General features: G+C 40.3%; 2 long non-coding RNA genes across 3 annotated transcripts in view; both read right to left on the bottom strand.

Annotated features, from left to right (window-relative positions):
- Positions 1–22656, bottom strand: part of LOC148685715 (uncharacterized) — a 133964-nt gene that overhangs the window by 93480 nt on the left and 17828 nt on the right. The gene's annotated exons all lie outside the window — the stretch shown is intronic.
- LOC148685716 (uncharacterized) lies at positions 8778–11579 on the bottom strand. The gene is made up of 2 exons (XR_015950283.1): positions 11462–11579; positions 8778–9241 (listed from the first exon to the last, which is right to left on the bottom strand). It is a non-coding gene; the product is annotated as an uncharacterized LOC148685716 (long non-coding RNA).

Here is a 22656-nt window from a genome sequence, read left to right as displayed (position 1 = left end):
GACCAGTTTTTCAGAGTGGACAGTAGAAGGGGAACTAGGACAAAAATCACCTCACCACTGCCACCACAAATGGGAGCACCTTTTGAGTGGAGTTCTGCTCACTCCAAGCCAGTGTATATAAGCACAATGAAATTCATAAAGATATCTACACACACACACATATATCACAATAAAAATGTCAAAGTTTTATATTTTGGGGATATTTTACCTCAGACAGCAGCTCTCCAGGGTTTCCAGGGTTTCCCAGCCCTCCTAAGAGGCACCAGGGATTGAACTTGCTGTGTAAGGTGTACAGTATTGGGAATGGCTTTGGTGGAAGCATTGCACTTTCATTTTGTGGAGGCACCAGCTGCCCTTCAGGAGAGACAAAACCCTAATCATATTTCTCTGTAACAATATACAGACATGTTCCACTATTTGATTTCCAATAAACAAATATCCTATTAGGCATGCTTGAGAGAGGCGAGATGGTAAGTTAATTAACAACTCAATGACTATTAAAGCTTTGATCTTTTTCTGACGTACACACTTGAAAGACATGGCCTTGCATCTTTGGAGACTGCTCCTGTTTCAGTCTAATCCTCTTTGGGAGCCACAATGCTGGCATTTGACAAAGAAACCAGCAGAATCCCCTGCAGAGCCTGCAGCTGTCATTTCCAAAATGGCACTTTGTTAGAAATCTCAGTAAACAGTGTCACCTTTCCCAGTCTGCTCAATATCAGATTCCCTATTCGTATTCATGTGTGAGATTCTTGTCCAATTTGTTCTTATTATGTTGTTAGAGCCAAAAGAGCCTTTCAATTAGCTGGTACTATTTTACCAAATTAAAATAGGAAATTCCGGGAGCTCAGTTTGCTAGTGTCACGTTGGCAAACCTTTTGCTTTAACATAACAAACTGCAGTATTTGCTTTTCAAAATATCATCTGCTATATTCTACTAGTCCACATAAGTGCTATAACATTATTCCACTTGTATGAGTCACATGGAGCACAATGCAAGTTACTGTAAGCTCTCTCTGACCCACTGAGAATGTTGCTTCTATTTCTCATAGCTTCTGATTTTTCAATGGGCACTGTCCATAGACTTTCAAGCCTAACTTCATGTACTTAAGGGATCAGAACTTGGGGCACAATCCCAGCAACCAATTTCAATTACTTTGGAAGGATTGTGCCACTGATATCTAAGATTCTCAGGGTTAAGAATTTTATACCAGGCTATGGTTTCATGGAATAAACTGCCTTGCCTTAAAGCTGAATGCTTCACTAGGGAACAGAAGATTCAAAGAGCTGGAAGGCATCTTGGAAGCCATGTAGTCTAACCCCTAGTTCAATGTGGGATGCAACTACACCATACCTGACAAAAGACTATCTAGCGCCAGCAAAACAGGTCGATCAAGTCCACTCTCAAGCACCTCTTACCATTTTGAAGTTTATCTGAAATCTTTTTCTCTGCAATTCCTACGCATTGGTTCCAGTCCCGCGCTCTGGAGCAACAGAGAACAAATCTGTTCCACATTCTGTATGACAGCCCTACAGCTGTTTGAAAACTACTATCACGTCTCTCCTTAACTTTCTCTTCTCCAGGCTAAACCTACTCAGGTCTTGTAAAAGATTGTGAACAATGGCAAGTACTCACAGGAAGCGCTCAGGGGTCAAACCTTCTTCCTGTTGCAGTCTTGGATGTACATAATGCAGTCTTCTTATAATTCAAGCATCCAGGAACCACAAGCACCCTAGCTCACACAAGAGGCATCACGTTGTTGTTGCTGTTGCTGCTGTTTAGTCATTTAGTTGTGTCCGACTCTTCGTGACCCCATGGACCAGAGCACACCAGGCACTCCTGTCTTCCACTGCCTCCTGCAGTTTGGTCAGACTCATGTTGGGAGGCAGTGGAAGACAGGAGTGCCTGGCGTGCTCTGGTCCATGGGGTCACGAAGAGTCAGACACAACTAAATGATTAAACAACAACAATGTGATGCCTCTTGTGTGAGCTAGGGTGCTTGTGGTTCCTGGATGCTTGTATTATAAGAAGACTGTATTATGTACATCCAAGACTGCAACAGGAAGAAGGTTTGACCCCTGAGCACTTCCTGAGAGTACTCACACAAGAGGCATCACATACTTTATACTAACTACGGTAAATGATGCTCTCATACTTCATGAGTCAGCATACCTACATAATACAGAGTGTTAGCTGCTTGGTAACCACAACACTTTGTATGAATGCCAACACTTCCTCTTGGGTATCACAAGGTTACACACTCAGTCTGAGCTGCATTGCTAGTTTGCTATGTTTTCCCTCAGCGAGAGGTTTATTCAAAAGATTCACCACCATGTTGTCTGTTGGACAGTTTTGTAACTTGATAAACTTCTGCTGTACATAATCTTTGAGATGGTGGAATCTAACATCTAGATGTTTGCTTTTCTGAAACTGGTGTTCTCCCTGGACAATATTAATACAGGATTGAGAATCTTCAGGTATTGTGATTAGTTTTGATACATTTAGTCCCAAATCCTTAAAGACATATAACGAAGGTGCCAGGCAAGCCTCCCTGGAGAGCATTCCACAAACTGGGAGGCAGAATCTCATCAGGATATACCTGTGGATTTATAATGGGAATATGAAATAAAAGTTTGTTTTATTGGGTTTTGGTTTTTTTCTTATTCTTTCAGGTTATGAATCATCTAAAGAATGCTGTGCGTGTTTTGGCAAATTGACACCGCCTATATTATTATTATTTATACCACCCTTCATCTGTAGATCCCAGGCCGGTTCACAGCATAAGATTACAAGATAAAAACACAAAACACACAATGAAAACAAGAACAAGAGCACAGCAAACACATAGCTTCCCCCCAAAAAAACACTACAAAAGGATTATTGGCATATATATAAAAGCTGAAGCATGATTCTGTGCACAAGCTGAAAGAAACGGGCTAGAAAATACATATTCCACATGTTTGTTTCAACTCTTATTTTCTCCTTTATCTGCTTGCCCTCTCCCCTAAAAAGAACTCACCAAGAGCTGAAGTGGAAAGCATTTCTTTAAAATCAAAGCAAACAATTTAGTAAATTCCAAGAAATCATCCAAAGTAGAAAGCCAGAGAAATGAGTTATGACTTAACCGATGTGTATTCCAATTTGCAAGTGATAGGGTTCTGTGCCTCTCTTCTCTGCTATACAGATTTTATTTGTAAGCTTAAGACTGGAAGGTAAGAGAAGTTTTTTGAAGTGTTAATTGGAATAATTGTTAATTGGAATAATCATTCACCTGCTGCAATAACTAGCATCTAGCTGCATATATTCCTCCTCTGCCTGAAATAAACTGTGTCCTTTCACTTTCTTCTGCAAACTTTAAACTCTTCTTCTTTGTCACAAATTTGCTCTTTTTCTTGCCTGATACCACTTTTGTGTCCATATTTAGAACACAGAAGGTATATAAATATTAAAAGGACAGTGACATTTACACCTTACACAATTTAGAGATCCATATAAAATTAAGCATGGTTAATAAAAAAGCATTTATGAGGTATTCCAAACTGCCAAAATGTGGCATCATTTGGATACTTTGCAAGCAGCTTTATTTATAGGTTCATAAACATGGGTGTAAATGGATATTTTAGAAATGGCTACAGCTTTCAGATATAACAAATTGGAAACAGTTACTTGAACCTCAGTCTAGTATGACATGAAATATCTGAGTACAGGCAGAGATAAAATAGAGTTCAGCACCCCAATATTTGGTTTGTATCAGACAACAGCTCCTGGAGACAAAGCTATTTAGGCAAGCTTTCTCCTGAAGTGAAGATGTGCTGTTTTAAATGCTTTTAACTGTTTTGTTATGCTTTTTTTTTAAAAAAAAAACAATTTTGCTTCTGTTTTAACTACCCAGATCGAGCTATTTAAAGTGCAGTCTGAGTTTGCTTGTTGCTGAAGCAATATTTGATTTATGATATGAATATAGGGTGCATGCGGCAGAACAATTCTATGCAAATTTCCTATGAAGTTTCTTCCTGATAAAGTTAATCTGATGTCTTGTTCATAATGCTTTAGTAAGTTAACTCTTGAAATACTGCAGATCTAGTGTTTTCTATTACATTCTACCTGACAACCTAAATACTGGGTAACATCTCTCCTACCATTGCATCGTCTGTTTTATTCAGTGGTTGAGAATAAGCATAATACCAGCTGAGTATGTCATTGGAATACATTTAGAAGAAAATATACTGATATTGCTATCAAATGCGGAATGTGCATAGACCCTACCACATGAGATTTATCTTGTGCCATTCAATTAAGTCTCTGCTCCCATTAGGATTGGAGTAATTAGATTTGGGGAGGTGGATATTTATAGATCTTCACATTTCCTCCGCTACCTTGAACTTGGCTCTTCAAGTTCCATTGTTAAGTTTCTCTTTCCTTGGAACAGGTAAGAATTATGAGATTAATGTTTTGGCCATTGTGATCTAGGAGAGTTTGGCACAGTCACCACCTATAAGAATTCCCGCAGGTTCTGGAATCCTTTCAAAAGCATTTTTGTAGCGGGGAACTTCAAAAAGAGCAAGGAGGGTAAGCTTCTCTTTTATGATGCCAAAACTCTCTCTTCAACATATTTGCCTTTAGAGATCAGTTTTCCACTCTTCCTGGGAAATGTCAAGTTGAATGCTACATCAGTATACGACTGCAATGTTCAGAATAACCTTCTTGGTTGGGGATAAGCTTTCACACCAGTGATTCTGACACAAGATGGGAGAAGCATGGAAGACACCAACACAATAGTAGACACTTTCACTGACAGAAAAGCCCCGTACAATGTCTGCCATTCAATTTTCAAGATCTGGTTACAGTCCCCATGATCTGTAAGTACAGATATGGCAATTAATTCAAAACTACTGTCTTAGCAGCATTGAAAGAGCCATAGAGTTTAACAGCTGCTTGTGGTTTTGTGCATAGGCACATAGATTTTCTCTTGTGCTTACCTATGAGGCTGATGACCTAGTTATTAGCACTAAGGGATTTATTGGATTGGTGGAATAGCACATATTTTACCGATGGTGAATTTAAGTGCATACAGCCAAGTGTATCTACCTCCATAAATCCTCATGCAATTTTGAAGAAAAATGATAAAAATGAATAAAAACTTCCAAAATGGAACATTTTTCATATTCTGCCTTGACATACTCTTTTGCAATACAAAGCCCCGTTACAATGGCTGTGCATTGAAATGCTCCATAAAACTGCTTACATTATTATGGTGTTCTTGTTTTTGAAAACGTATTGAGGCCAGGGAATGGAAATAAATAAGAAATGACACTGCAATCCATGCTGCATGGTGGAAGAACAAGGCCACAATAAACTTTTGCAGACTATGATCTATTGATTTGGGTTGCCCTGTGTGGCTTCTACAGAAAAGAGGAAAGCAGCTAACTTGTGTCACAAAACTTGCGTCATCGTCAATGGTAAATTTAGATGAAAGCCTAGATTGTGACAATCTGAACTGGGGAAAAAAGGCAAGAGGTTTTTGTTTGACATTCTGAAGGAGCAATAAAGCTGGAGCAGCTCACTTGACCAGGAAATAGGAAAATAATTACATGGCCAATGTTGTTACAAGTGAAGAAAAGAGGTTTAAACCAGCAAAGATCAATGCTGAAGAGGTCTCACTTCAGATGTCGCATTTTTTAAAATAAATTTTAAAAACCCCATTTTTTAAGAAGATAATTTCATTCCTGGCCTCCTTTAAAATGCACACAGAGGTTAAAGTAGAGTCCATACTTGAACTGTAAAATGAATGCATCATGTTTCTTTGGGCATAAAAATATATAAATGGTGAGTGCTATTCAGTGTAAGTCATCCTCAGAGTAGACCCACTGAAATGAATAGACTTCAAATTGACTTAAGTTTATTAATTTCAATGAGCCTTCTCTGACTGTGACTAATGTTGGATAGCACCCATTAAAAATACAATAACAAAATTATGATAAATAAGTATAAAAATTATATAATAATTTAATATAATAAATATAAAAGCAAGTATATATTGCATATTTCCCCTCCCTTCTTGACACTGAGGGCTGGTGGGAGGGGAGGCAGTGTCCATTTGAATTTCAAATGGAAGATTTCAAATACACACCCACCTACCAACTCTTATTCCAATACAGTGGTACCTCGGTTTATGAACACAATTGGTTCCGGAAGTCTGTTCATAAACTGAAGCGTTCATAAACTGAAGCGAACTTTCCCATTGAAAGTAATGGAACGTGGATTAATCCGTTCCAGACGGTCCGCGGAGTAACCGTTCATAAACTGAAGCGAACTTTTCCATTGAAAGTAATGGAAAGTGGATTAATCCGTTCCAGACGGGTCCGTGAAGTACTTAAACTGAAGCATTCATAAACTGAAACATGGGTGTAATTGGTTCCGGAAGTCTGTTCATAAACTGAAGCGTTCATAAACTGAAGCGAACTTTCCCATTAAAAGTAATGGAAAGTGAATTAATCCGTTCCAGATGGGTCCGCGGTGTTCATAAACCGAAAATTCATAAACCGAGGTGTTCATAAACCGAGGTTCCACTGTATTTATAAGCATTCTATAAGCATTGTATCATATTATCTGCATCTGACGCCATTCCGAGGCCTCTTATAAATGGGTGTGGTGGCTAAACTCATATTCAAATTTCAAATAAAGGATAGTGTTCTTATTTATTTATTTATTTACTTACTTACTTACTTACTCATGCCTTTTAGAGTGCAACTGCCTCTTGAAGGTAACGTAAAAAGATTCCTAAACTGCTATGATGATAATGATCAATGCCTTGCAGGGAGCTGGACTAGATTACCCTTTGGGTTCCTTCTAACACTACAATTCTATAAGTCTTTGCTGAAACATAATAAAGCAACCATCCATATTGCCCCCATAGAGACACAGGAAGCTTCCTTATACTAAGTCAAACCAGTTTAATCTACCTCTGAATTGCCTACACCGAGCAGCATTGGATGTCTTTCCAAAGATAAGGTCACTCTTAGCTCATAAACGTGCATACCAGATTTTATTATGATATCTAAGTGCTCAAGGGAGTTTTACATTGAGTTGGAGCCAGACAAACATGAGCAGACCTATGCTCATACAGTTGGTCTGCCTGTCTTTCTACTACTGCTGCAGCCCCTTGTCCCCCTGGAAAGGCTGCTCCTGAATGATGAGAGAGATTCCAGAATGGCACAGTATGTAACAAAGAAGCTGCAACAAGTGGGGTGATCAATGAAATTGAAAAATACCTTATGTTCGTTCAAGGAACTCATTAAGGATCAGTCAGAGTGTTTTACATATTTCCTGGTTCTTTGGAATGGGTGCGGAGTCAAACTGGGATTCAAACTCGAAACTGTGTCATGTCCTATGTGTAGTACATATAACGTTCCAATCTTCAAGGCAGATATCACTTTATAATATACATTTTTTCATTTTTCTTCTTGTCTTTGAAAATAAGAGGGAAGGATCCAGGTGGTATTTGAGTGTGAAGTGTAGAATTGTGCCTTGGCCATGTGCACCCACAGTTTCACTCCCACATTTTCGTGTTCAAGGGAGTTCTTATGTTGCCAAACACATGCAACAAATGGACACAGCAAATAAGGGGACTGCTGAAATGATGAGTTAAAATGAAAGCCTTTGCTTTGCTTTGCTTTGCCGAAATCCTTCCAGGATCCATCAGAAACATTGCACCACGCTACTGTGAAAGGTTGAAAATAAAATGAGAGAGGTCTGGAGTCAGATAGATGCCAGACTACGAATAAAAGACTTGTGAAATGAATCTTATGCTTTCCAAAGAAAATTAAAATCCCTACTGAGGTTAGAAACTAGAAACATATTGCCTCAAACGCGAAGCAGTAAAACTGGTAGGAGTAACAGAAGCTATTGGCTCATATCACACACATGAACTTGTTACCACCAGACAGCTGGAAAACCATAGGGGTAAAACAATGGAAGAGGAATATGCCACCAAATGAGGGAAGGAAGACCAGACATATCTTACAAAAATCAGAGAAGAGGTATGAATGGCTGCATATAGACGTACCAATTCCCTTGAAGTTACAGGAAGTACTCTAATTAAATCTTTTACACAGTTATTGAAAGTGACTAGTTACCATGCCAGGGGCTCATCTGGCAAATAGAAGGGGAAGAAATGGAGGCAGTGAGAGATTTTACCTTCTTGGGCTCCTTGATCACTGCAGATGGTGACAGCAGTCACGAAATTAAAAGACGCCTGCTTCTTGGGAGAAAAGCAATGACAAACCTAGACAACATCTTAAAAAGCAGAGACATCACCTTGCCTACAAAGGTCCGTATAGTTAAAGCTATGGTTTTCCCAGTAGTGATGTATGGAAGTGAGAGCTGGACCATCAAGAAGGCTGATCGCCGAAGAATTGATGCTTTTGAATTATGGTGCTGGAGGAGACTCTTGAGAGTCCCATGGACTGCAAGAAGATCAAACCTATCCATTCTTGAGGAAATCAGCCCTGAGTGCTCCCTGGAAGGACAGATCGTGAAGCTGAGGCTCCAATACTTTGGCCACCTCATGAGAAGAGAAGAATCCTTGGAAAAGACCCTGATGTTGGGAAAGATTGAGGGCACCAGGAGAAGGGGGCGACAGAGGACAAGATGGTTGAACAGTGTTCTTGAAGCTACGAACATGAGTTTGACCAAACTGCGGGAGGCAGTGCAAGACAGCAGTGCCTGGCGTGCTATGGTCCATGGGGTCACAAAGAGTCGGACACGACTAAACGACTAAACAACAACAACAATTTATTATTTATACCCCGCCCATCTAGCCGGGTTCCCCCAGCCATGAAACATTAAAAACATACAACTTCGCAACATGTACTTTTCATTTAAGAAAGCACAATGGGAGAACAGAATAGATTTGTATTACAGGATTGTTAAACAGAAGAAATTGTATGAATATGGTCTGAGTTTATAAACTGTATGAATTGTGAAAGACCTGAAAATGGTCCTGTTTTCCAGAGTGAAGCATTCCCATACGTATATCCAAATACAACTGAAGTGCTTGCAGGCCACATGATTTAAAATACTGACAAATGTGGTATATCTTCACAATGACATTTCCTCCTACTGCTCTGTCTTTTCACCTGTGGCTTTAGCCTTCTTGCTTTCATCAATCTGCTCGCTTAGGAAGAGTTTAACAGTTTTCCTGTCTGTGGGCAACAACACATCTCTCGGCGTCTTGCAGAGCTGAATAAGATTGGACATTTGCAGAATAAATATACACCACTAGTCATATTGATGAAAAAGAAGTTACATAAAAGTTTAGGAACATAGGAAGCTGCTTTATACCAAATCGGACTATTGGTCCATCTAGTTCAGTACTGTTGACACTGACTAGAAGTAACTCTCTGAGGCTTTAAGCAACCTTCCCTCCCAGTCTTACCAGGGGATGCTGTGGATTGAACCTAGGGCCTTTGCATGAAAAGCATGTGTTCTCTCTCTGAGCTACAGGCGCACACCCCCAACTTCAGAGTAAAAAAACTGAGTAGTAAATATTAGCAGCAAACTTTTAATAGACTATCGATACTGAGCTTCCAAGATATATTTTCATGAACCAATCAGGTGGGATAATATTAGCACTTGCCAGTTCAGAACTGTTCAGTCAATAATCTCAACATTAAGATCTGAAAAGCAATGAATGTGAGCCTGACCATCCGTGTATTTCAGCCTATATCAATTCTGAAATACATTCAATGGACACCTGCAGATCAATTGTACTTGTAGCCCAGTATTTCTTACGAGATTTATACAGAATTAAAACTTACCGAGTTCACTGTGGCTTACTCCCAGATAAGTATGCACAGGATTGTGGCCATAGAGTACAAAGGAGGTATTTAGGAAAAACCTGAATAGATATTACTATTGTGTCTAATAAAGTTAGTTTACTACAGGGAGAAAATGACCCATAGAGAGGCAAAGGACAAGATGGCACCTCCACCTATGTACAGAAGCTAACTTGACTGGCAGTTGACTTTTACTTCAACGCTGGCAGTGGGATGGCACTTTCCACTGCACTATGGGGAGCAGGCAAGTTTAGGGGGTATATGATCACAATGCCTGGGGATTCGGGAAAAACAGCCAGGAGGCTATGGCCACTGTGCCCAAGCACATGCCACCTGATACAAAGGTCTAATGAAAGGGCTGCTGTGCCCTGGAGCAGGGCTGGCTTATGGCATGATACTTGCTATCTAAAGAGGGGTAAGATCATCAAAGTCCACAGTCTAAAATTATCTTAGCACACTAACACATGCAAGGGAAGATTATCTAAAGTTCCTCAAACCTCAGAGTCCTCTATAAAAATTATGAGTGCTTCTAAGTTCATCTCAACTAGGTTGGTTCTTAATTATATGAGCAGGCTGCTTAGAGACTTTAGTCTTTCTGTGACTGTCTAATTTGTATCCCTTTTTTTATTAAATTAGGTGACATTATTGAGAGCAGTTTTGGCATTTAAAAATGCCTCAGGGTAGTTGATTGAGGGAAAGTTCATCTTTAAAACATTTTCAATAAAAGGGAAGCAAAGGTAATAGTTGCTGTAATTGACAAAGACTTAACAGAGATGATCTTAAGTATGATTTTCCCAAAAATGCTATGAATGATTCTATATGGTAGATAAATATCTGGAGGAGAGAGGCACACAGTGCAATCCTGTGCATGTCTTTTTAGAAGCCCCACAGTGTGTTTTGCTTCCATGCAAGTAGGTACAGAATTGCAGCCATAATCTACCGACAGGAAGTCAAGAAGAGCTGGCTGTTTTCTCCTGCTCTGGTGGCTAGGTGGAGAACCAATGGCTTCAAGTTACAAGAAAGAAGATTCTGACTAAACATCATCAAGAACTTTCTGACAGAAGAGCTGTTCAACAGTGGAATGGACCCCCTTGGAAGGTGGTGGGTTTTCGTTCCTTGGAGGGTTTTAAGCAGAGGTTGGATGGCCATCTGTCATGGATTCTTTGGCTGTGATGATTGCATTGCAGGGGGTTGAACTAGATGAGCCTCGGAGTCCCTTCCAACTCTACAATTCTATGACTCTTAAATAGCCCATGAATTTTTAAGTATTACTATACCTATGGAGAGGGACTATAGCAGCAGTAAAGCTGGCATCAAGATTTCCCTAAAATTTGGAGTTCATACTGACTTTTGAGCTCTTGATGCCTTTCCTCTTAGACAATCATTTCCCTAGACAATTATTCTGATGTTGGTCTAGGAACCTGATTGTAGGAGAAAACTACGCAGCCAAATCCAGTCAAGGATGCACCATTTAGATCAAAGCTCACTTAACATTCTAATTTTTATACATTAGACAGAACTCAAAGTGGCTAATGGGGTGCAGGGGGAGGGGCTCATCACAGGTGTGGCAGTCAGAGCATTTCCACTTCTACACTAAGGAGAATACCAGACCTATGTTACTGACCTTGCATTTGGAGCCTCGAAATTAGGGTAAGACACATCTTTTCTTCAATCTGTTTTGCACATTTGCATATCTCTAGATAGCTGTGGCCATAGTTTTTTCTCAGTTGTGTCCTGAAAGTCTGAGGGGTGGGAGAAAGAGATCTGATTGTAGAATGGGAAGGGACCCCGAGGGTCATCTGGTGTAACCCCCTGCAATGCAGGAATCTCAACACACGGTCTCCCCATCCAATTTGAAACCATACCAGGCACTGCTTAGTTTTGCAAATGTGCTAGCAGTTTTATTGCTGTATTCACTTAAACGTACAGTCAGCTGCTGGACCTAATGAAATAAACTGTCTTTCATGGGAGAGAACGACAAGTTTGGCACACTGCTGTGTCTTCTTTAATGAGAAAAGTATGACAAGTATGACTCAACCAGCCACAGATGTTTAGTCATTGCATGGCTCCGTTTCAGATATATTTTAAAAATTCTGATCCTATATGTAAAGTGCTGGTAATCAAATCAAGACAGCGTCCCTGTGTCAGAGGGATGCCTAGAATTCCATGTCAATGGAGACTTTTCCTTGTTAAGGCTACATTGTGCCCATACAGATAAACAGATTTCTGTATTGTGCTTGTTGAATTGATTGTCCATGGAAAATAAACATCTAAGGATATATACATGTGGAATCAACCTTGCCAATCAGTATTCTCTCATAAATTCATGCAAAACTTCAAAAAGGAGCAATTTGCCAATTGATACTGAAAAAGTGACAGCAATCAGAACTGCTCCTATGGCTCTTTCAAGGCTCCCTCTGCTGGTACAATTAAGGCTCTCTCAAGGTTCAAGCCCATAGCTGCCAATTTTTCCCTTTTCTCGCGAGGATGCCTATTCAGCATAATGGAATTCCCCTTAAAAAAAGGGATAACTTGGCAGCTATGTTCAAGCCTACCAATCAGAACTTCGTTTACTTTAAGCCTATCAAATGATTTAATCGTATTTTTAAAAACAAAAATAAAAGCTAAACAATTAATTGGCCACTTGTTCATTGCAGCCAGATTGACATTGCCCAAACACTAGAGAGACTTATGATGCGTGCACTGGACTACAGGTGTGATATTTAGCACTCAAGGAAATAGTGACTCAAAATTTTATTTCTTCATGGTATTAAAAAAAAATCAAATAATTTTGTTTTGACTTAGCACTCACTTATTTTTTTTATGTCAGCAGTAAGGGCCACAGTAAAAATCCACCATCCTATTATGCTAGAATTTGGAATGCATGGCACTGTAATTTTTTTCATTTAAACACACACACACACACACACACACACACACACACACACACACACACAGATATGGTCCAAAGACCCAAAATACACAGTACTTTTTTATTTACATTGTTGCTGTTATTTTAATTTCATTTTTGTATTATTTCCTTTTATTCATGGATGCATATATGTACTTACCTTCACACTGATTTGAAGCCACATTATGTCCATCCTAAAAGAGGCTTCTGGGAGGCTGGAGGGACATTGCTGGAACAACTATTGGGTTGGGGCAACTGGCCAGAATGTTTTAAAATGTTTTAAAGGGTTCTAATGCTGGTTCATCTGTTTTGTTTTTGTCAGGTTGGTGTTGGTTAAATGTTTAGTTGGGGTTGGCAGTTATTTTAATTTGGGTATAACTGTAAACTGTTTATTATTGTTGTTATTGTTATTGGTTTCTATTGATTTACTTGTTTGTTTGTTTCTCGTGTAGGATATCTTGTATTTTAAGGTTTCTGTTTGTTGTCTTTTTATATATGTTGTAAGCCGTCCAGAGTGGCTGGGAAACCCAGCAAGATGAGCAGGATATAAATTTCAAAAATAAAATTATTATTATTATTAGACAAAGTAAGCCCCATCAAATTCAGTGGGGCTTGCAGCTGAGTAGACAGGCACAAGATTTCATGACTAAACTGCTAAATGATTAAACTGTGTCTGGCATTATCTGGATTTATTAACCCCAGGCTCTATATCTGTGGAACAGAAATACGGCAACACTAGACATTGTAGAAATTTTGAGTACACTGTGTGCAATTAATGCACGTTAGTCATGAATGATAGTAATTCATGTATGTATTAAATAGCATAACAAGAAAAAAAAGATGAATCAACAGTCAAATCAAAGGATTTTATATCTGTATTACTATTGTCTGTATTTGCATTAGGGTAAAATAACTGCCTTTTTGTTCCTGAAGGTACAGCTACTATTGGTTCATTTAAGCTGCTGTATTTGGATCCTCTGTCTTATGGGTTTCCTCCCAAAGGCAGCACTGTGATTGCCTGATATTGTTCCCTCCAAAATGTATCCCTTTCTAGCTAATCCCCCCATCCCTATAAATGTAGCTTTCTTCCCCTCAGAGCTTAGTCTTGTTTGCTTTAATAAAGAAGTGTTACGAGAGAACTGTCTCCAGCATATTATGTCAAGCGAGCTGAAATCACGAACCCCACGTCACAACAAACAGATAACCAGTTTTCTTGATCAGCATCACCAAGGCATGGGAAATGCAACTTCCAATGTTTTGGCATGACAATTCTTATCTTCAACCAGAGAAAGAGGCCAAGGCAGATTCCTACATTAGCACAGCACATACTAATCATAGTATCCCAAGAAAGATGCACACATTCGGGAGAAGATGTGGAAATGCTGTTCATAAACACAAATCTTATATTTCTAATAGACAGAAATGTTTCTGCCAGGACCCACCATCAAAGCTAGTCTGATTAGAGCTGGAAGATGAGAAAGGCAGCAATAGATATATGTTCTTCATAGAAAAGACAATGGTGGTAAACCCACTGGTCAGAGGAGCATCCTGGCTAAGGATGCAATTGAAGTAACTTTTCAATTGCCATTGTCTTGAGCTTCAGGTTTGGTTAGAGTAGCAGAGCAATGGTTACAACACATACTTGGAGAAAGGAAGCTATAAGCAAAACACACAGAGACAGAAGCAAAGTGAAGGGTAGTTAAGGCCCTAGAAGGGAAGGAACGGAACTGAAAATTCCTGGTTCGGCCATCCCAGCAGGCCACCATGACAACAAGTCCAAGAAGGAAGGGCTGGAAATTAGGATTATCCTAGTCAATTTGCACATACACTACAGTCCAGCGCACAGGGCCTATCTGCTGCCAAAAACATCTTGCTACATTTCAATGGGATTGATTCATTCAAGCATTCACAGGGCTCTACATTATTTATTACATTTACTTAGTGTCACTGGTGTACATAGAGCTTTATGAGTGACATAAGCAAAAGAGAGAGATTCCGGCCCGAGGAGCTTGTGATCTGCAGTGCTATTGGTGGTGGTAGTATTTATAGGCTGTCTTTCAAGATTGCCCCTCTCAGTAGGGAGGATGACAAAAGAGGGATGCATATCCCCCAGGGACCGTCCCGGAATTATGAAAGCCATCCCAGCTTCTGATTTAATCCCAGAATGTCCCCATTTCCACCGCCAGTGCTGCCACCATCAAGCTCAAGGAGGAGGGTGAGCTGGCGCTTATCCCAAGTGGCAGTGGCAACTGCTGCAAGGAAGCAGCCGCTATGCGCTGCCCGCTCTGAGGGGCAGGCAGGGAGCAGGGCTGCCCTGCACAGGAAGAAAGGGGAAAGGAAGTAATTTTCACTAAAATGCAGAAAGTCCAACTTCAAAGTTTCAAAAGGTTTTGTTTTCATAATGGGCCTTAGGAATTCTCTTCATGTTCAGGCAAAAATAGGGATTTATTCCCAGAACATAGTTGTGTTTGAGATACTGAAGGTTTTCTGTAGCTGTTCGGGAGAGATTTGGAACAATGCGGGATTTCAAGTACAGCCAGAGTGACTATTACTGCACAAAGATTGGTGTTTTATGTTTCAGCATTATGTGGGTAGGTTTCTCCTACAATGAGAAAGAACCTCCACACCACACCAGGTATCAACACATGTGTGAATAATACTCTGGCAGTTAAGCAAATATAACAATATTTCCTTTATATTAAAGGTAAAATGGAAATCTTGAAAGAAGTAAATACGCTTTGTCAGACATACATTATCTGTCCCTTGAGTTTGGTGAAATTTTTATACATGTGCTTTCTCTGTGTAGTAACAATAGATCTTCCTTCTATTTTGAAATATGTTGATCCATTTGAGATGTGATGGTTGCTGAATAAGATTATTATTATTATTACCCACATTTTTCCCTGACAGATACTCAAAGCAGCTTACAAATAAAATAAGAACAGCTAAACATAATTGTTAAAAAACAATTAAACATTATATATATTATTTAAAACATACAGAAAATTACAATAAAAGCAGCACGGTACCAGATCCTTCATTAAAACTTCCCCAAAGCCTATTGGAATAATAGGTCTTCACCTGCCCCAAGAAGAATAACAAGGATGGAGCCAGTCAACTTCTCTATGGAGGGAATTCCAAAGTCTGGGATCAGCTACCAAGAATGCAGCTGTGGTCTTGCAGTTAGCTGTTTACTATTATATTTGAAATATGGTAGTTATAATGGTAGTTATAACCAATCTTTGAGAATTGTGAGCTTTGGCAGTCTTGTTAAGCCTTCACACATGAACCTTTGAAAGAGTCCGCCCCCTGAGGAAACCATTCCTGTGAAACGGGCAAGAAGCTGGCCACCCGTCGGATGAGATAAGAACATATGGGAAGAGATAAGAACACATGATACATCATAGCACTTTATTGTCGGACTTGATTATTGCACGTTATACTGGACTTTTATGACTTCGAGCATGAGATTTTGCACACGTTTTTGAATCTCCTTGTATATGTGAAGGTTGTTTATACATATATTTGCACCTCACGGTGGTTTACCTTTTCATTGTGGTCCTGCAGTTAGCTGTTTACTATTATATTTGAAATATGGTAGTTATAATTGTGGTAGTGCAGAGGCATTTTCACTGGTGACTCTGGTAATGTGGAATGCACTCCCTGCTGAAAAAGAGGCGCCCATCTATATTGGCATTCCACCGCCTTTTGAAGACACACCTGTTAACATAGGCATTGATTTATACCAGGCATCCCCAAACTTCGGCCCTCCAGATGTTTTGGACTACAATTCCCATCATCCCAGACCACTGTTCCTGTTAGCTAGGGATCATGAGAGTTGTAGGCCAAAACATCTGGAGGGCCGCAGTTTGGGGATGCCTGATTTATACTCTCTAGTCCCAAGCCTCCTGCTTTACTTCCTGTGGTGTTTTAACAGGATTGTTTTATTGCATATTTAATCATTAAATATTTAATATTTAATCATTAAAATATTTTAATTGGATTGTTTTGTTGTGTATTTTAATTATTGTGTATTTTTTTATTATTTTCTATTTTAACAACAACAATGATACTATGGTCACAATGCTGTAGCAGGCTGCCTGGTGATCTATTTTGCTATGATACATTCCACTACAATTGTTGAGAACAGCCTGTTACATCCACCAGAGACTGGCTGATTCTTCACTACCCCCAGACTTATCTCACAGCCTAAGGCAGGCCTATCATGTGGGTTTCTTCACCTGCAGTCCAATTCCATGGCATTTACCATCTGACAAAGGGAAGGGAAGTATTGCATGATGCCCTTAAATTACATGGTAAGTTCTCTAAATGGGCAATTCAACATGAGGGATACTCATCCCTGCAAGTCGCAAGATATTTTGCTGCCTGAGGCAAAAGGGAAGATGGTGTCTCCATTCCACAGAAGCTGAACAGCCTGGAAATCTTTATCTTACTGGGGGGGGGAATTATCAGCCTGGAAATTTTTATCTATGTATGTATATTTTATGCAAAACTGTGTCCTCTGAATCCCCCCCTTTTTTGGCAGTGCGCAAGTTGTCAGCCTATCACCCCGGGATCTGCCACCTGAGGCAGCTACTCTACATAAAGGGAGAACCGTCTCGAGTGACACGTGCAATGCCTAGATGACTGATCAGCAGGCCATGCTGAGGACAGTCCTAACTGATCCTATGTCAACATCATGGGAATGGAAGAAACAATGGGGGAGACCATGTTATTTTTGTGCAGAGGCTTCTAGCAACCTCCATTCTGCTTCTATGATACCTCCTCTATGAGTGAAGTTTCCAGGAAAAGTTTAGACAACAGCATAGAACTTGTATGAGATCACAGGCTAATTTTCATTTGTCATCCAGATCAAGTTCCTGTATTGCTATTATGCTATGAGAAATTCTCAGTAGCTCAGGTTTTGACATTCACTATAATAGAACTTCCTGCGTGAGTCAGACTTGAAAGATCTGATGGCAAATCAGTATCTGAACCCATCTGGATACAGGTTGGAGACTACAGTCTTGCTATTAACTTGGCAACATCAGCAAGATTTATGGCATCACTTAGTATTACTGAGTCCTCCCCCCACCCCAGCCACTCTTGATAGAAAAGCTCAAATAAAATTGTGTTTGCAATGAGGCCTCTTACTGAAGCTTAGTCCCCATAAACAAAAGGCAAGGTGGTAAACCTATCTCTGGACTATAACACTTCAGATTACAGGTTAGAGCGCACATGATTGTACTCTTCCCCCATACAAAACAGAATCAAAATAGCCTCCCTCCACGTAGAAAACTAGTATGTCAGATAAAAGACCACATAAGTACCCTTTTCACTGACATCCAATTTTGTACACACAGAAATCTCTTTTGGGGGCAGGGGGGTATGAAGCAGCATTGAATCATATAAGCCCCAATCTGCCATCTTGTATGACACTGGTAACACTACAGTGCTAACTCACAGTACATTTTTCCTTGCAGAATATTAGTCGGGACCCATAAGGGAAACCATCTTTTTCCATACCATGCCTGGGAATGCTGCAGCATCACTCAAAGCATCATCACAGGGGCTTTTGCTACCTCATTTCAAAGTGCAAGGAAGCTGTGAAGTTAACAGGCACTCACCTGGGTTGCAGCCCCACAACAGTTTATTCCATTTACCCGAAATTTCCCTAGTTAATCTCTGCATTGAATTTGAGTTTTCACATGATTGAAAAGCTGCTTCTGGAAATATAGTGGAGTATAGCACATTTCCATGTTATTTGCTTCCAGAAAAAAACACCATTTGCAATAACATGGAAATGAGTGCTATGGATGCTTTCAGACATGGGGAATATTGGGTTGGTTTTCCTGATTATAACACTAGGGCTTCTGTTCTATTTTCTAATGTTCCTTTCACACTGCAGTAGCTGTTATGTGGATGTGGCTTTTTGACCAATATACCAGCATGGCGTGAAAAATTTCATTCACACCAGCGGGTGTGGAGTGATGCAGCAAGATGCCATTGGACAACATTGTTACTCCCCCACCCTTTTCACACATGCATACTTCTGTTCCCCCATGAAAATGGCAGGAAACGCTGGCATATCACCCCCAATTTCATCACTTTACTTCCGTGATTTTCTGGTTTAATGGGGTTGCAAATGGATATTTTCTGGAAGCCATTAACATGGAAATGAGCACTAAACTTCCACTATATTCTGCTAGATTTCTGGAAGCAGTTTCTATGTCATGTGAAAGCTCAAATATAATGTAGAAATTAACAGTTAAAGAAACATCATAAAAATGGAATAAACTGCTGTGTGAATGAAGTCTAGAGCTTTGGATTTTAAAAAACAAACAAAGAGGGAATTAGAGAGCCCTTGGACCATCTCATCTTTTAAAGTGCCACTACCTCTTGTACCAAAATTTCTACTCCCCACCTAATAATAATACCTCGCCCATCTGGACAACACCTTCCCTTCCCCCCCCCCAACAAACCCCCTGAATAATGTGGGAAATTTCATGGGTCTGAAACATTTGGAGCAACTCTGCTCCTAAATACTGTTACAGAACTGTGGGGAGGGGGTGTCCCCCTAAACACTAAAATTAATAAATGTTAGGGTTTGGGGTTATTTGTGATATGAAGAGAGAATATAAGCTACAACGGAATTCCTGGACAGCCTGGCCAAACTAGGGCTGTTAAGAGAACCACTGTGGGTCATTAACAAGACAATGGAACTTCTTGTTCCAGGTGTGACTAGAGACTGAAGATTTGGAAGGTTGTCAAGGTAACTGCTCTGGAGGAAGACAAGGGGCTTCTGGGGAGAAGAAAGGGGAAGGAGAGAGATCCATCTTGGGAAGGGAGAAGGAAGGACTGCCTGCAATGCTTTGGGCCATGCTGGAAGATCTGGACCCCCTCCATGCAGACTGAAGGTGTAAGTGTGTGAATAAAACTGTATTTCTTAAAACACGATAGTCTCTGCCCTGTCTTCCATTTTCCAAAGGAACTCACACCCTGTGTGGGCACCTGAGATCCCATATGCTTGTGCCACTGATTGGCGGAGAGAGGGGGCAGGCACCGGGCTTGTGTAACAATACAAAGCATATGCACCACAGTGGCGTAGCATGGTTTGCTGGTGCCCATGGCAGGCGGGTGTGTACCAAGGGGGCAGGATGCAGCCCTTGGCAGGCAAATCCTCCTGACACCCACAGAGAGGAGTGTTGGCCCAGGCCATGCTGGGGTCAATGCCTGCCCGCTTCCCTCCATCTGCACCCACTTGCGCACTGAGCAAGGAGTGAGTGTTGGCCAGGTGGCCATTCAGCAAGGGGGTTGGCCATTCAGTGAGAGGGCCGGGGACGCAGCAGTGAGGCCAGGCTGGCCTCCAGGGCCTAGAAACCCTAGGCAGCAGGCAAGGAAGGACAGAAAGCAAAGCATAACAATTTGGGACTGTTCTAAATACAGACGTATCCAGCTTCATTCATAGCATCCCAATATTGTTGCAGCTGAGCAAGTGGTACATTGCTTTCTCAAATACAGCTGTCTTGCTCCAGTCTCCCTTCCTAAATTAGTTGGCACATTCAGAGGATCTTTTCTTATCAGCAGCAGCAAAAATCTTTTTAGTTTTTTGGCCAGAGTTTCTGCCAGTTAAAACACAGCTTGCCTTAGAAATTTGCTTTTTCTAAGTGGGGAACTAAAGCTGAAAAAGATATTGGGAGATTTGGACAGCATACAAAAACTCTTCACATTTAGTAACAATTGTGCAATTAACGAAGTGTGTGCAATGTAACTGTTTTTCCTACTGCAGAATGTAGGACACTTGGGTATTTGAATTTGGGAGTTATAACTTTGTTGATAAGGGCTACAGCTCAGTGGTGCAGTATCTGCCTTGCAAGCAGAAGGTCTCAGGTTCAATACCCAGCATCTTCAGGTAGGACTGAGATGGACTCCTGCCTGAAATCCTGGAGTACCTCTGCTGCCAGTCAGTGTAGACCAGGGGTCAGCAACCTTTTTCAGCCAAGGGCCGGTCCACCATCCCTCAGACCATGTGGTGGGCAGGACTATATTTTTTTGGGGGGGGGGTATGAACAAATTCCTATGCCCCACAAATAACCCAGAGATGCATTTTAAATAAAAGCACACATTCTACTGATGTAAAAACCACTAGGCAGGCCCCACAAATAACCCAGAGATGCATTTTAAAGAAAAGGACACATTCTACTCATGTAAAAACACGCTGATCCCCGGACCGTCCGTGGGCCGCATCCAGCCCACGGGCCTGTGGTTCCCTACCCCTGGTGTAGACAATATTGAGCTAAATGGACCAATGGTCTAACTCGGTATAAGTCAGCTTCCTATCTTCCTGCTTAATAAAATCATGAGCCAGTTGGTGTCTCTAAAAGAGCAGGATGAAGGGACTTAAGATGATGAAATGAACAGAAAGCTGTTGCATATTTGTTTAGTACTGGAAGGAAGATTTATGAAGAAATGATTCTAATTAAATATTATCTCACCCCCATGGAAGCTGAATAACCTGACAAAATGGGAAGTGCTGATCTTACAAACTTAAAAACCGCTCCAGTTTCAGTCCATGGTATATTGCTAGATCCAAATAGCAAAAAAATGAAAAATGAAAATTTGACCCAGAGCTGGCCTTACCATTAGGAGACAACATTAGAGGTACTATTAAAAGAGAAAGAAAATGTCTGTTAGCTTACTATTATAGTTTCACTACAATGGACGAAAGGTACCTTTTGTATTTTCTGCCACAGACATCAGTGTCTTCTACTGCATCTGACCTAAATTGAGATTTCTCGCAGGACCAATTTTCACAGTTCTGAAATACCAACATTTTGTAGGAAACTTGGAAAAGATTAAGCCGGATGGAGTGAACTATTGTGTCAGCACAGGTCAAAGCTTCCAAAAGAGTGTTTTACACTAACAAATCAGCAAGCATTAGAAGATCAGTTTCATCTACCCAAAAAAAGAGAAAATATAGATTTGAAATTTCTCACTATTCTGCTCCAATCTCTAGGTGCAGATCCAGCTACTCAGCTCTTACAGCATTTGAGAATTCTAGAAGAAGAAGAAAGTCTGAATAGTAGATTGACTTGCTGTTATACATTTCTCATGGAATAATACTGGGGAACAGAGATAATGCAGGAACTGATTATATATGGCCAAATAAAGTCAAGGATGTTGCAGAAATGTCAAAGTCCAAACACCTTATTAAATTTGGATAGGAATTATTGTGGCAGAAAAGGCTGGATTAAGTTTATTGTCTGGGAGCAATAAAAATATTAAAAGAGCCAAAATACTGTAAAGTTTCTTTCTTGACTTATTGAATATAAACTTACAACACTGGATGTTGTTATAGCGGCACTGGGGAGAAGACTTGAGCAAAGCATGTGTTGCAACTGGATCCATGCATTTCATCTAACACTTGGCTTTGAATTAGCTCACACAACTTTTTAACAGAGTATAGGTCCAACAATATGTTAGCATTGCTGTTTACGTTAACGCATGCTTGATAAAACATTATTGCAGTTCTTTGAAACAATGCTGATAGCTTAGTAGTGAAAGCAAAGTAATTAGTTCATTTTCGCTTGCCATCATTTTCTTTATGATCAAATATTTAAAAACTCTAAGGCTTGCGGGAAGAGATCTATTTTCAGCTAATGCTGTATCAGAAAAGAGACAACAGCAGACTTCAGTGGCCAGGGTGTTGCGTAGCTAGGGTGTCATTGTTGCCACTGCCAGGTATACTTTCACTGTTTATTTGGCAAGGTACTTGGACTTTGTATGTAAGGTCACAAAATGTGAACTATACTCAACTGAGAGTTGCTTGTATTGTGGATAGTCTTTAACACATCAGGTTCATCTAAGTAATTCAGTTCACTGGTTTATCTGGAGCTGCATGATTAACT

Source organism: Zootoca vivipara, chromosome 5, assembly GCF_965207765.1.
Source record: "Zootoca vivipara chromosome 5, rZooViv2.hap1.1, whole genome shotgun sequence".
In the NCBI taxonomy this organism is placed as follows: Eukaryota; Metazoa; Chordata; class Lepidosauria; order Squamata; family Lacertidae; genus Zootoca; species Zootoca vivipara.
This window is presented reverse-complemented; position numbering and strand designations above follow the sequence as displayed.